Source organism: Aquarana catesbeiana, linkage group LG06 (genome assembly GCF_042186555.1).
Source record: "Aquarana catesbeiana isolate 2022-GZ linkage group LG06, ASM4218655v1, whole genome shotgun sequence".
NCBI classification, from domain to species: domain Eukaryota; kingdom Metazoa; phylum Chordata; class Amphibia; order Anura; family Ranidae; genus Aquarana; species Aquarana catesbeiana.
The window spans coordinates 289,161,705-289,176,579 of record NC_133329.1 but is presented as its reverse complement, the minus strand read 5'-3'; the positions used below and the strand labels follow the sequence as shown (position 1 = coordinate 289,176,579).

The window sequence follows — 14,875 nt, the reverse complement described above, 5'->3', positions numbered from 1 at the left end:
TGCGTGTGTGGCAGTACCTGATTTAGTAAAATGTATATATACCAGATGTATATCAAAATATAATTTGGTATCTGACAAAAACTATTTATGATGGACATTCATTTCCGACTGTAATTTCCAGATCACTATATTTTTTATGTTTCTGAAAAACATTTTGGTGCAACAAGGACACCTAGAAGTGGTGATGGAAATGTTAAATATGCTGACCAAATCAAGAGCGCTACACAACCATGCCATATATGGGGGCTTTCTTCCACTGGTAGCAATGAGCACTGGAATTTTTCATAATAAGTCCCTATCACACTTATATGTTTTTGCTAAGTTTTTACCTTGCTAAAAACGCAAGAAAAACTCTGCGGGGATTTTGAAAAGCACTGCTTGCTGCATCTTTGGTGTGCTTTTCAAAACTGCATAAAAGTTGCAGCTCACCATTGGAGTAAATAAAAAATGGTTCAAAAACACATAAAAAAATGCACCTGCGATTGTGTTTTTGGTGCGTTTTTTGAGTCACATGTCTGTTTCACAGGTGCATGCTGAGAGTCAGGTAAAAGCACCAGAAACACATAAAAAATGAAAGTGAAATTTTTTTTAATGCATTTTTTCAACGAAACAGTTTGAAAGCAGCCTAACATAAATTATGACCTTATCTCATAACCAAATACTGATTCCAGGATTATTATAGATGGGCAGATGACATGAGACTGCTAAAGCTCTCTGAAGCTTTATTTCATTTTGTATGATAAGCACTTGATCATAGAATAATGCAGGACTGAAGCAAGCTGTCATATATATGAATTATCAAGCAATTCAAAAGCAAATAAATGAATGACGGACGTTTCACATACAGGCACAATCTAACCATTCTTCTGCACTGCTGTTTGCTGGCATACCCATAAACGTTTTCCACGATTTTATTGTTGTTTGTGTCTATGTAAAAAGGAAATGAGAGGAGTGGCATGATGCTGCCATTGCTGTTAATCTCAAGGAAAACCAATAGCAATCATAACATAGGGGGTCATTTACTATAACTCCAGGAAGTACTGGACACTATGGCAAATAATAGAGCCCATTTTAGCCAAATGAAAACAAAACGGCGAATTTGCGCATGAAAATCAGCGATATAAGCGGAGAACAAACGTTTGTAAATTCTAAATTGCCGCTAATTAGCGCTTCCGCGTTTATACAAATGCCAATTCTTATCAAGTTGTTATATAGCACTGTACTGTAGCCATGATCCATGTATGTGAAAGAAACATTTTTTATCAGAGATGTGCTCTAGTTCCCGTGCATCTATTGATTTATATTGCAATTAGTATTCCTAGTTTTTTTTTCCTTCTTTTGCTAAGAAATGTAGTTCTGAATGATTATTACATAGTAATGTCTGCTATTCTGTAAAGTTACATGTATTAATCATTTAGGTTACCTATTTGTTGTATGTTGTTTTTTTCATGTTTTTGATTTATTATTTATTAATTTAGTTGACTATAAAGCAGTAATTATTTATGTTCATTCTTTAATAATACTACACCATTATGCAGGTCTTGTACTTAGCACAATGGCTTAGTGGTCTGCTTGGATATCTCCACACCACTCATGGTATGAGTTCAAACAACAGCCAACCTACCATCCACCAGCTGTGTTTATTTTTTCAGTGCACAAGTGAATTAAAATAAACAAACAAAGAAATGTAAACTGCCCTTTAGCTAGTGTGTGGTGTTTGGAATGTCACATCATAATATAATTGAATACTTACATACCATTGCATGCATTTAAAGAGTTAATACAATAAAAACTTTCACATTAAACTGCATTGGCTACTTGGCAACCACCTATTTTCAGTAAATATATATACACGTATATTTGTGTTGCTTTGGCTAATTGGCTAACTGGCATTCTCCTTTTCCCACCAATGCAATCTTTTAGGATTTTTCTGTGGGATTTGAACCCATGAGTCTTTCAAAACCTGAATGTTTGCAGGTAGAGGTGCTAACTGCTAGCCTATTGGGCTGAGCACAATTATACATACAAAATATTTTTACTAGTGTTTGATGTGTTATATACTATACAATAAAGTTTATCAAATGTAAACTGCTTGTTAGCTAGTGTATGGTGTTTTGGAGATTCACACCATAATATTAGTGAAGACTTATTTATTTTTATTTAAGGTACTTCTATAGTGCCGTCAATTTACGCAGTGCTTTACATATACATTATACACTAATATGGGCCCCTACCCTCTAGGAGCTTACAATCTAAGGTCCCTAACTCACATTCATATACTAGGGCCAATTTAGACAGAAGCCAATTAACCTACCAGCATGTCTTTGGAGTGTGGGAGGAAACCGGAGTACCCGGAGGAAACCCACGCAGGCACAGGGAGAACATGCAAACTCCAGGCAGGTAGTCTTGTGGTGTGGTTGGGAATACGAACCAGCGACCCTTTTTACTGCTAGGTAGGGATGAGCAGACCCCCCCCCCCCTGTACAGTTCGCACCAGAACATGTGAACAGGAAAAAAGTTTGTTCGAGCATGCGAACACCGTTAAAGTCTATGGGGGTCATTTACTATAGCACCAGGAAGTACTGGGCACTATGGCAAATAATAGCTCCCATTTTAGCCAAATAAAATTTCAACAGGCGAATGTGCGAATGAAAAATTAGCGCTATTAGTGAGAAACACATGTTAGTAAATTCTAAGCTGGCGCTAATTAGCGCTTCCGCGTATATGCAAATGCCAATTCCTACCAAGTTGTTATATAGTACTGCACTGTAATCATGATCCATGTATGTGAAAGAAACATTTTTATGTGAGATGTGCTCTACCTCGTGTGCATCTATTGATGTATGTTGCAATTAGTATTCCTAGTTTTTTCCTTCTTTTGCTAACTAATGCAATTATGAATGATTATTACATAGTAATGTCTACTATTCTGTAAAGTTACATGTATTAAACATTTAGGTTATCTATTTGTTGTATGTTGTTTTTTATTTTTTAATTTAGGTGACTATAAAGCGGTAATTATTTATGTTCATTCTTTAATCATACTACACTATTATGCAGGTCTCATACTTAGCACAATGGCTTAGTAGTCTGCTCAGATGTCTCCACAGCACTCATGGTACAAGTTCAAATACCAGCCAACCTACCATCCCCCAGCTGTGTTTATTTTTTCAGTGCACAAGCGAATTAAAATGAACAAACAAAAAAATGTAATCTGCCCATTAGTTAGTGTGTGGTGTTTGGAATTTCACACCATAATAGTATTGAATACTTACATATCATTGCATGCATTTGAAGAGTTAATATAATAGAATCAGCCAAATTTAAAGTGCATTGGCTAATTGGCATTCACCTATTTTCAGCATATGCTGCTTTGGCTAATTGGCTAATAGTCATTTGCTTTTTTTCCACCAATTCAATCTTTTAGTATTTCTCTGTGGGATTTGAACCCATGAGTTCTTCAAGGTAGAAGTGTTGACCGCTAGTCTATTGGGTGTAGCACAGTCATACATAGAAAATACATTCACTAGTGTTTGATGTTCCTTCTCCCCGAGCTGTCTCTCCTGCTGTCACCATCTTCTCCCGCTGATGTGTTCTTCAGTGCAGCCGGTTACCCACTAATAAAAAAAAAGCCGCTCTTCTTGTGGTGGTCTTCTGTGGCCATCCGATAATGTCACCCGGAGAGTCCGCTCCATGGCTATGTAAGAGACACTACACAGCGGGTGACAACAAAGCGGAGGAAGACCACCATGGAAGAAGAGCAGCTTTCTTTTATTAGTGGGTAACCAGCGGTGCGGAAGAACACAGCAGATGGAGAAGATGGCGGCGGCAGGAGAGACGGCTCTGGGAGAATACACCTCGGGGAGAAGATGGAGGAGGGAGAGGCAGCGTCTGGAGAAGATGGCTCAGGGAAGAAGACAGCTCGGAGCTATTCTACAATAAAGGACTTGTCAAAAACCGGCTATTAATTTTTTTACATTTCACTGCTTTTTTTGGTGAATGGGTAGGGGTAAAATGTACCCCATACCTATTCACATAGGGGGCAGGATCTGGGAGCCCCCTTGTTAAAGGGGGCTTCCAGATTCTGATAAACCCCCTGCCTGCAGACCGACAACCACCGACCAGTGTTGTCGGGAAGAGGCCCTTGTCCCCATCAACATGGGGAAAAGGTGCTTTGGGGCATGTGGCCTGGTAAGGTTTAGAAGGGGAGGGTGCTCACTCCTCCCCCCCTATCCTGACCTCCAGGCTGCATGCTCAGGTAAGGGTCTGGTATGGATTTTGGGGGCCCCACATCAAATTTATTTTACATTTTGGTGTGGGGTTCCCCTTAAAGTCCATACCGAAGGGCCTGGTATGTACTGGGGGGACCCTACAACATTTTTTTCCTTGAATTTTGGAATTCCATACCATATTATTGAATAAGTACATACCATTGCATGCATTTGAAGAGTTAAAATATGGAATAAAGCAAGCTGATGTGCTTTGCCTAATTATGCTTCTGAGTACAATGCACACTTCTGGGAGGTGATGCTGTCAGTGGGATTTGAATTCATGGCTTGAACTTTTGGGGGCAGCAGGGTATACCGCTATGCTACAGAGCTGAGCACTTACCTACAGAGAAAATACATTTACTAATGTTTGATTCAATACAATAATGTTTTGCATTTCAAGCATTAATATTATAGTAACAACCATGCTCGTGCCAATGTGGCATTGGCTAATAGGCATTTGCCTCTTTTCAGCATATGCTGCTGAGTACAATGCAAGCTTTCAGTAGGTGATACCATCTGTGTGATTTTCAGCCATTTGAGCAATTATATTGAGAACATATGTTTACTAGTGTTTGATGGTGGGACTACTTTATATTCTAGGTATAAAATAGTACTCAGCACAGTGACTTAGGCACCTTTCACACTTGTGCGACCTGAAAGTTGCGAGATTTTAATGCGACTTTAAGCAATGCCTGTGTAATCTTGAGGTCTATGGACACAGGAGTCGCAGGGAAAGACACGCAACTTTCCCATGATTTTGCATCAGCAATTTTGCCGCAATTCCAGGGAATGCCTGTGTAAACTTGAGGTCTATGGACCTCAACTCGCATCAAAGTCAGACCAAAGTAGTACAGGGACTACGTTGAAGTCAGTGTTACTTGAAGTCACACAGTTATGAATGGTACACATTAAAAATCATGGGGTATGACTTGTCATACGACTCTGATGTCCAAAGTCGCACAAGTGTGACTCAGCCCGACTTTGTCAGCGATTTCAGAGACATCAGTGCACTTTCCTGCACAGATGTCTAGTGAAATCACATAGGTCCCAACTGTTCTCCTTTAAGAAGGTGTCCTATGCCTACCTACTTTTGCTAATAGGTGTCCCTTATACCCATCTCAAAAAGTTGGGAGGTAAGAAATCGCCCCCTGAAGTCGCCCAAAGTAGCGCAGGAACTACTTTTGGGAATCGTTGTGGCGTCGCACCAATTCGGACAGTTGCATTGCCATCAATAGGCGCCGATTTGGCCTACAATTTGACATGTCAATTCAGACCTATGTGAACATGGGTGAAGTTGCATAGATATTAGAGCTGCACGGTTCTGGCCAAAATGAGAATCACAATTTTTTTGCTTAGAATAAAAAGATCACGATTCTCGCGACGTAAAATCTTTCACATTATCCCACAAAAAATTGGGCTAACTTTTCTTTTTTTTTTTTTTTAATTCATTAAAGTACTTTTTTCCAAAAAAAATTGCATTTGAAAGGTGCAAATACAGTGTCACATAAAATATTGTAACAACCACCATTTTATTCTCTAGGGTCTCTACTAAAAAATATATATATAATGTTGGGGGGTTTTAAGTAATTTTCTAGCAAAAAAAAAATGATTTTAACCTAAAACCAACAAATGTCAGAAAAATGTTTAGTGTTTAAGTAGTTAAACTTTCCTCACTTACACAGAATTCTATTTAATTGACAAATTGTTACAAGGTTTCTAGTTAAGTTCACTGATAAAGAATGTTCTAATTCTTGGCAGACTTCCTGGTTTTTCGGCTGTGGCTTCAGAAGAGCAGAGAGAGTTCTTTGCATAGCAAGAATTGTGAAACTCTTTTTTCAAGATCGTAAAGGGGAAAAAAATCACGATGACGATTAATCGTGCAGCTTTAATAAATATGCATGGAAATCAAGGGGGACAACTTTTCATGTGACTCTGAGGTCCAAAGCTCCATGAAAAGTCACCCAAGTGTGAAAGTAACCTAATGCGATTAATTGATAAAACCTTTGAATAAGGCCCCATTTGCACTTGTACGACCTTAAAATTGCACAGCTTTGTCATGACTTGAAGCAATGTCTGTGTAATCTTGTGGTGTATGGACCTCAAATTGCATTAAGTCAAACCAAGGTAGTGCAGGGACGAATTTGCTACACCTTCAGGATGCACAAGTGACAATAGGGCCAAATTCAAAGGCGTTATCCTTGAATCTCATTCACACTGCTGCCACCTGAAAGTCACACTATTTTGCTGCCACTTTACCGCTGCAACTTGGCCCCAACTTCTGTGAATGCCTGTGTAATATTGTACCCGATATACCTCAAGTCACACCAAAGTAGTACAGGGACTACTTTGAAGTTGGTGTGACTTAAAGTAGCACAGATATAAATGGTTGTCATTGAGAATCATGGGGTACAACTTGTCATGCAACTCAGAGGTCCAAATTTGCTGGAAAATTCGCCCAGCTGTGAAACAAGTCATATATATTTTAATAAAAGGAGCTCTCATTTATATTTACATCAGCAGAACAAATGCAGGAAGTGATGTGTGCACATGGGACAGAAGCAAATGTGTGGGGATGCCAAACAAATCAATGACCCCCACCCACACCAAATCTAACTATGACATCCACCTCCGCATTGATTAAGTACAAGTACATATCCTACACTTACCCGGCCAATAAGCAGTGCCTCCTCTCTGCTAAAGAGACCTCGCCATGTCCCCCTAGATGGAGATCCTAACCAGTACAGGAACTTTCGGGTGCATACAATGACTAATTTCCAGGTCAGATAGTGAAACCACGCTTTTGATTGCAGCTGCAAATATTTGATCTCAACCATGATTAGTATTTTTTTATTTTCAGATATGCAAATCTGTATTTCTACATATATTTGAAGGTAAACTTAAGGGAGTTTGCTAAGAAATGGTGTCCCTGGGTTAGCAGCAGGTGAATTACAAAGGCAAAAGGCCCAGTTTGAGCCCTAGTTCACACTGACAGAGGGAGGAAAGCGTTCAGCTGAACTCCCACAATTTCATTCCTACATGTCAGTCGCGACTGTGGGGGCAACATCAGAGACATCGGTGCAGGTTTCTGCACCAATATCAATACAGATCGCACCAATTAGAACAGTGCAATTGCCACAGATTTGACATGTCAAATCACACCAATGTGAACCAGAGCTGACAAATTCAAACACTGCCTATCCACCAGCTGAATTCATTACCTGCAATTCTCCACAGCTGTTAATGATAAAGGTGGAATCTTTATATAACTTGCAGTTGTGCAGAAGCCTAGGTTTACATTGGAGCGATTGGTCATGTGATTTGAGAGATCAAATCGCATGACTATTGGCAATGGCACTGTTCCAATTGATGCAACTTTTTTTGTGGCACCGCATCAATTTGCTAAAGTAGTTCCTGCACAACTTTTGCCGATTTCAGGTGCGACTTCAATAGACATTTGTGTATGAAGCCAACTGAAATCACGCTGACCTTGTTACTTTGAAATCGTGCTACTTCAAGTGAAGTAGCGCAATTTCAAAGTAGCATGTGAACCAGGGCAAAGAGATTAGTTTTTTGGTGCACAAATACATATTGAAATAAAATATAAAAGATATTGCACTTTCCCAAAACCACCACCCACAAAAACTAAAGAAAGAAAAGCATTGGCTGCCACTCAGTCACCGAATTAAATTCAAGATACTAACTATAACTTACAAAGCCATCCACAACCTGGCCCCTAGCTACATCTCTAACCTAGTCACAAAATACCAACCTAATCGTTCTCTTCGCTCCTCCCAAGACCTCCTGCTCTCAAACTCCCTTGTCACCTCATCCCATGCTCGCCTTCAGGACTTCTCCAGAGCCTCCCCCATCCTCTGGAATGCTCTTCCCCAATCCGTCCGATTTTCTCCTACCTTATCCACTTTCAGACGATCCCTGAAAACTCATCTCTTCAGAGAAGCCTATCTGGCCCCCACCTAACAACTGTACATTTATCTTCTCAATCAGCACATCACCCACAGCTATTACCTCTTGTATCTCTTAACCTTCCCTCTTAGATTGTAAGCTCTAAGTGAGCAGGGCCCTCTGATTCCTACTGTATCAAATTGTATTGTATTTGTACTGTCTACCCTCAAGTTGTAAAGCGCTACGTAAACTGTTGGCGCTATATAAATATTGTATAATAATAAGTATAATAATAATAGAAGGAAAAAACACACACACACACACACACACACACACACAAAAAAGCTCAATGTACTTTTATTTTACCAGCAGAAAAAAAATAAATTTACATTTACTAGCTTCAAAAAAATTTGGACAGGATATATGGTACTACATTTAGCAACAGAATTTTAAGGTCCCTGCTCATAGGAGCTTACAATCTAAAATTAGACAAAACCTTAGAGTGGACACAGCTTTCATTTCAGTGTATAACGGGCAACACATCACATTATTATCTGAAAGATTATAGAAACATACTTAACAGTCATTCTTACAAAGCATTCCAACATAATATTGCAAAAGACTTATTCAAAACACCCACCACTAGCCCACAATCCACACATACATACATTGGTGACTATGTTCTGCTGGAAGCTGCATTTCGGTGTACACGATTAAACGAGATCAAAAATAGTAGGTCAGCAGATGCTTCCAAACGATGTTTGCATGATCAGACAGGAACAATACACACACAACATTGACAGCATGGCTACATAAACCCACTTTTGATTGAAAAATGAACAAGAATTTCATCAAATCTCCCTATATCATTCCTTCTCCATCACAACAAAAAACCTGATCTTCTCAGGCCAAAGGAACCCCCCCTACTGCAGGCCTTTATATAAGAGAGGTTTTATTTTTAGAACACTGACACACCCAATAGAAGTACACGCCCACCAGTATCTTTCAATCTGTCTCTTCATGTATGTCTAAAGTGATTGCACCTGATGAGCAGGAACACATAATAGTATTTGCAACTGTGTTAGCCTTGGCTATGTGCATCAAATTTCCAACTACAGGACAAAGATCAAAGTCCATTTGCATCCACATAAACAAAGCAACAGTTTTCTAAGCATATGTACCTGTGCAGTGTAAACCCTAAAATTTGAAATGTCCAAGTCCCTGGGCATGATTAGTGCTAATAAACATTAACATCAGTCCCTGGCTGCAATGAGCTTCCAATATAAAGTCCAAAATTAACTTTCTTACATTAGAACCTATTTGGACAGGAGACAAATAAAATGCCAGCATGTCTTTGGATTGTGGTGAGAAACCCATACAGGGAGAACATAGAAACTTCAGCACAAGGATTAGCATGTTGGGGAATTGAACCAACATCCCAGGTGCTGCTAGGCAGAGCTGCTACCCACTTAGTCACCAGGCAGCCCCACACATGTTCTCTGCATCTCTGTGGTGTGAACCAGCCCTAAGTCCATAGCCATGCTCAGTGTCACAAGCAATATACAGTATATTGGCGTAAGTATTGGGATGCCTGCCTTTAAACACACATGAACTGTAATGGCATCCCAGTATTAGTATTGGGTTCAAAACTAATTTGGCCCACCCTTTGCAGCTATAACAGCTTCAACTCTTCTTGTCCACAAGGTTTAGGAGTGTGTCTATGGGAATGTTTGACCATTCTTCCAAGTGCATTTGTGAGGTCAGGCACTGATGTTGGACAAGAAGGCCTGACCTACAGTCTCCTCTCTAATTTATCCCCAAGGTGTTCTGTTGTGTTGAGGTCAGGACTCTGTGCAGGCCAGTCAAGTTCCTCCACCCCAAAATCACTCATCCATGTCTTTATGGACCTTGCTTTGTGCACTGGTCCAAATGATTTGGTGGAGGGGGATTATGGTGCGGGGTTGTTTTTCAGGGGTTGGGCTTGGCCTCTTAGTTCCAGGTAAGGGAACTCTTAAGGCATCAGCATACCAAGACATTTTGGACAATTTCATGCTCCCAACTTTGTGGGGACAGTTTGGGGAAAGCCCCTTCCTGTTCCAACATGACTGCACACCAGTACACAAAGCAAGGTCCATAAAGACATGGATGAGCAAGTTTGGGGTGGAGAAACATGACTGGCCTGCACAGAGTCCTGGCCTCAACCCGATAGAACACCCTTTGGCTGAATTAGAGTAGAGACTGCAAGCCAGGCCTTCTCATCCAACATCATTGCCTGGCCTCACAAATGCACTTCTGGAAGAATGATCAAACATTCCCATAGGCAGACTAAACCTTGTGGACAGCCTTCCCAGAAGCTGTTCTAGCTGCAAAGGGTGGGCAAAATCAAATTTTAACCCTACGGACTAAGACTGGGCTGCCATTAAAGTTCATGTGTGTGTAAAGGCAGGCGTCCCAATACTTTTGGCTATATAGTGTATCTGGAAAAGACTTACAATGGTGGTGGAACCCTCCTACACATAACTACTACAATTAGACATTGTTATAGGACCTGGGAGATGAGACAACTTCTCTACATGAAGTAACATGGTTGGGATTTGAACCCAGACCCTCAGAGATACTAAGCAGAAGTTCTAACCTCTAAGCCACAGAGCTGCCACGTGTGAGACCCTCCTACACATAACTACACATAAATACACATAAAAACACATAAATACTGCATTTCTATGGACATACAGGTGATGGAATTACATTACTCAAGAGTTATTCTTCTTGATTTATTCTGTGATATTTGGTGTTTTTTTTGTGGGTGAGAGTAGAATATTACCCTTAAATTTTTGGGAATTACATTTTGATTTCTGATGTTGGTACACATATCACATTTTTTGGGCTCAAATTATGAATATTTGGAAATAATACAAAGCACAAAAAATTGTGATTCGTTTTAAATTTTCATCAGCAATGGTATTGTTTGTGGATTGTAAAGACTCCTGTGTGAGTTTGGGGTAAAGATTGTTGTGAGATGAAGAGTAACAAGTGAAAGTGACAGAGAAAAATATATTTTACCAAAACATCAAAACATTCCACATTGTAGCATTATTAAAATCAAAATATTTTAAGTAGAAGCAACAATGTTGCAAAGGAAAATTTATTTCACAGAAAGATACATTTCATCTCAACATTAAAAGGTTTTTTTTGTGAAAGTTAGAATTGTTCCATTAGAATCAATGGCTGAAACTTCATTTGGACTAAAATAGAGCAGATTTTAACTCCCAAAAAATGATCTCTAATTAGCTCTCATTTTGGTATTTACTATAGCTCCAGGTAAAAAAGACACTTGAGTTAAAATGAGAGTTATTTTCAGGTCTGAGCATGCTCAGTTGTGTTGGCACCTAGTTGTCCAAAACGGGGAATTTTTCACTTTTCAGACTTTTAAAGATATTTCAGTGTAGAAATCACTTTTTCACACAGTTTAAAAGCAGATAATCTTTAAATAATATACCGCATATTTCAGTACCATTTAGGCAATTATATCACGCTCTAAACATTATTCCATGTGCAATTCTCTAGGTTTTAGCAGAGTAAGGGTTTGGGCTCTATTTAGTTTCAGGGAGCTATAGTAAATTCGATTTTGGGAGTATTTTCTCACCAGCGCTATAGTGAATACCGTTTTAGCGCGAATTAGCGCTAATTCGCGGCAATTTGCACGAATTAGCGCCATAGCGCTATAGTAAATGACCCCCATAGTCTATCAATTGTTTTCCCTACAGGGGTCATCCAGTGGCCAACTACTTTATTAAAGAATCATTCCCTAATTCAGCCAAAAGTGGTCAGCTGGCATATAATGTTTGGAGTTTTTGTTTATGTTATGTACGAATCCAGCCTAGAGCCAGGTTAGGCACCCGATGGCCACTTATGTAGTTAGAGGTACGGTTGCATGGCAGATTACAATCTACTTGCAGAGTGCCACACCACGATTTCTGCTGGTGAGAAGCTATGTTCCAGGCTTGTTGTTTACAGTTACAGTGTAATAGAACTTGTTGGGATAGTACCCAATATATATATAGGAGGCTAGCCTGTATTTGAGGGAAGAGGCTGAGAGGGCTATTTAAGCCTCCTCCTCTGTCAGGCCAGGGCTTGTCGGCGTTTCTGGGTTCAGTAGGGGGTGGGGCCTACACGTCACTTCCTGGTCGGCTGCAACATGGTGGCGGTGCCTCTCTCGGTGCTTCACCGGGGAGTTCACCTGTCCACCCACCTGGTCCCCCCTCAGCACCCACATTTACGGGTCCCCGCTTCTCCCGGTGTTTCAGCGGGGGGGTGATCGGCTGCCCGCCCGGCCACCGCCAACTCCTCTCCCTATGTAATCCAGCTCCATGAGGGAGCCGCTCGCTAGCCAGCTCCTCTCTACCCTTACCAGCCTGTTCCAGGGGGGAGCCGCCCGCCCGCTTCTCCGGTTGTTGAGGGGGGGATGACCAGCCAGCTGCCCGCTTCTCCCAGCGATTATGCTGGGGGAAGGGAGGGGGGCTTTCCATCCATCCATCCTCCACCCACCCTCCTTCCCCTCGGCTGCAGCTGGTCGGGTGCTGCCCGCCTGCTTCTCCCAGTGCTCGTGCAGGGGGAAGCGGGGGGGCGTCCGTACATTACCTCAGATGCCGCACGCTTCTCCCTTCATCTTTCATCCAGGTGCCTGTTGGGGCCACCCACTTCTCCTGGTGCTCATGAGGGGGGGGGTCCGTCCATTAACGTAGCTCCATCATTCACAGCTCCATCTGGTCAGCATGCTGCCTGCCCGCTGGCTTCTCCCATGCGGGGGGGGGGGCGTCTATCCATCCATCCATCTCCGTAGCTGGGCACAATCTCGCATAGTTGGGGGGGGCCACCGCCTGCTTCTTCCTTTCATCCCTTTGTTCCTGACAGCGCCGGGGGGTTGCCCACCCGCTTCTCCCAGCACTCATGCCAGCGGGGGTTTAGGCGTTTAGTCTCAGCACTTGTTTTTCTGTCATGGCGTTTTTTCTGTCATAGCGTTTTTCTGTCATAGCGTTTCCTGCCTCAGCATTTCTGTTGTTGCGTTCTGCCCCAGCATTTCTGTCATGGCATTTTATATATATAGGTATAGTGCCCACAGAAGCACAGGTTGCCGGCAAGGTCTGGATGAGGAAGGTGGATGATCACTTGGAGGCAGTAGTACATTCAACAGTCCAATTTGCAACAGAAGTGGCGCTCAAGTTAAAGGGTAACTTTACTTTCAGACAGGGTACAAGTATATCTTTGTCCTACCCCATCCAAATTCCATACACATTTGAATCATACAGCTTCAACCCACAGCAATCTTGAGATCTTCTAGCCAGGGGACTTTAAAGGTTAAGTTCACCTTTGTTCACGTTTTTTTGTTTTGTTTTTTTAATTCCAGCCTTCCAATGTAGCATTAATGTACTTATTTTGCAAAAATATCACAGCTTTCCATTAAATCTACAGTCACTTACTTCACTTGTCCTCATCCACATGGATTGTAAGATCAATCCAGATTTAATCAAGCTGGTGGAAAGAACAGAGACGAGTATAAATCTACAGGGCTTCTTCCGGATACTCTCAAGGTATGCAGAAAGGTGTGAATTCCGCACAAAAACGTTTTCCCATTTCAAGGAGCGTTACTCTGCTGCTGTTGGACGTCCATATGGGTCCTCTGCAAATTATATGGTACTGGTGAACACAGAGCTTCCTAAGTGTGAGTTGATTCTTGTTTGGGAAATCACCATAAATGACAGAGGAGCAGTCATACTCATTTTGGATTTACTACCCAAGTTGCCAGAAAAAGCAATTGCTGTTGATAAAACTGCAGTCCTGGAAGATGCTGCACCAGCCTTCAAGAATCTGCTTCAGATATTTGAGATCCAAGGTTCCATAGAAAATATAATTTATTCCTTCTGCTTGAAGAAAGTCAATGTCAGTCCATAGTGTTCTTGGCTTAATGCTTCTACATTCATCATATTGTGATATTTTAAAAAATAAACTTTGCAGTTGGGTATAAAAAAATGGTTTTGGTCTCCTGATTCAGCTAATTATACTATTATACTATACTAATTATATTATTTAAAAAAACTGTGTTACTCTGAAAGTGAAGATATCCTTTCAACTTTTGAATGGCAAGAAGTGGGAGGGGCTTATCTCTGATTTTGGCAGAAGTCAGAGGCCCTTTGTCCAACTTGGCCACACCCATGGGAGGACGATTAAAAAGGATGTTGGCAGACTTCAGACAACTTTAGAAATTTTGGCACTGCCTGAAGATTGCAAAACATGCCGACGCCTGGTAAAAGCTTCCATATGCATTCCAAATAGTTGCAGAAGATCTTTAAAATGGTGCTTATAAAAGAAGACTGAAAAATGCTTTTTGTATAGGACCCTAGACTATAGAGGTTCATTTCCTAAAGGCATTGAGGCTGTTCCTTTAAAAACTTTGCAAAGTGAATACTTACTTTAAAGAGTGAATGCTCAATGCAATTTGGCTGCTGAAAAAGCATCATGCAACAATCTATTCTGGGGAGAGCAAAAGCCAGAAAAAAGCCAGAAATTGGCCAGGTTAGTTTACTAAAGAAATAAGGCATGTTCACTATCAAAAGTGAATGTCCACTTTGCAAAGGAAGGCATCACTGAGCTTAGTGAATGAGGTGATGCAGTGTTTACTTCAATCATCCAATCATTTGCAA

General features: G+C 40.9%; 1 pseudogene; it reads left to right on the top strand.

The window, feature by feature from the left end:
* Positions 1 to 5,891: 5,891 nt before the first annotated feature.
* On the top strand, positions 5,892 to 14,126 carry LOC141148068 (centromere protein P pseudogene; annotated as a pseudogene).
* Positions 14,127 to 14,875: the final 749 nt, after the last annotated feature.